Source organism: Nestor notabilis, unplaced genomic scaffold (genome assembly GCF_000696875.1).
Source record: "Nestor notabilis isolate BGI_N333 unplaced genomic scaffold, ASM69687v1 scaffold14014, whole genome shotgun sequence".
Taxonomy (NCBI): Eukaryota; Metazoa; Chordata; class Aves; order Psittaciformes; family Psittacidae; genus Nestor; species Nestor notabilis.
The window spans coordinates 12,608-14,077 of record NW_009924422.1 but is presented as its reverse complement, the minus strand read 5'-3'; the positions used below and the strand labels follow the sequence as shown (position 1 = coordinate 14,077).

Here is a 1,470-nt window from a genome sequence, read left to right as displayed (position 1 = left end):
ATACACGACCTCTGAAGAAACAGAAGAAGTGGGGGGGGGGGGGGGGGAACCATAAATAAATTCTACATAAATATTTATCATGTGAGGTTCCTTCGTGTGTGTGCGGTTTTTTGTTCGTTTGTGGAGTTTTCTTTTTGGAGGCATTGGTTTTTTGGTTTGTAGGAGATGCAAGACTGTATGCACTGAGAAAAATGATGAGTACTTTATTTACACTGATGTGTGGAAGGTCTTAAAATAAAAACTATTCTACGTCTATTGTACCCGTCTATGGTACCTGTGTGTGCACAGGTGCTGTGCATTTTTTTTTCCACCAACAGAATGAAAATATCTGCCTACGTTTTCCAATACTATGTTAACAAATAAACTGAAAATGAATGACTTGGCACTTTTTTTATTAGAAGAAAAAATGCCCAGTTCCATTTGAAGTATCCTATATTTTTAATTAATAAAGATGAAAATAAACTAACACATCTGTATTATTTGAATTTATCTTCTGAATAACTGCAATAGATACAAGCATACACATACTATAAACGTGTCTCACCTTTGATCTAAGAAGGGCCAATTCTCTCCTCAATTGTTCTATGAGATTTTCAACAGGAGCTACCTGACCTGAGTGTTCTGACTGTCCATTTTTGAGTCCATTTTCCAAAGTTTTTACTTGCAACAATTCTGTTGGGCATTTTTTTCCTTCTCTGTCTTCTTTAAAGGTAGTTAAATCAGAAAACTTTACTTGCAAATAGTCTTGCTCATCCTTCAATGCCATTATTTGTGCTTTGTGTGTTAGTGGCTTTCCAAAGGCAGATGCACAAGGAATCAGAGAGTTTTTGCTGACAGACTGTCTTGGGCAAAAATTTTCCTCACCTGTTTGGTCTGAATTAGAAGTTCTGGACACTTGATTCTAAAAAGATGGTTTGTTTCTGTAATTTCAGTTATTTATCTCCAATGGTACCTGCCTCCAAAGTGAGACCACCCCTCATTGAGCATGCTCTTTTAATTTCTTGTGCTATATACCTTTAAAAGCAAAGCAAGAGAATTTTACACCAATAACAATAAAGGTATGTATGACTAGAGTCACTCAAGCTCCACCTTAGAAGTGAAAAATAGTATAAAAGTGGCCCAAGAAGTGGGGGGCATCAGGGAAGACATCATCGTGGACAAGTTGAGAAAAATTCCATCAACAGATTACCCCCGACTCCTGGGACCGGTCGACGGGCTGGACCTTTCTTCCCCCGCATAGGGATGCCTGTGGGTAAGACCTGCACTGTATCCAGTGCTTCCACAGGAAAATTAGGAACCTCTATATAGAGTTACTTTTTTTTTTTTACTTTTATACTTTAAAGCCAGGTTGTCTTATTCATAACTTTGTCGTGCGTTTTTCTGTTTTACTATTTGCACGTGCTTTTGCAGACAGTGTATTTATCACAGGCAATCCACAAGAACCTGTATCTGTTGCTTTAATAAACTGCA

General features: G+C 37.8%; 1 protein-coding gene across 1 annotated transcript in view; it reads right to left on the bottom strand.

Moving 5' to 3' along the window:
* Positions 1 to 1,470, bottom strand: part of LOC104404216 (centrosomal protein of 290 kDa-like) — a gene marked incomplete at its 3' end in the record, with an annotated part of 18,915 nt that overhangs the window by 6,568 nt on the left and 10,877 nt on the right. The window lies entirely within an intron of this gene.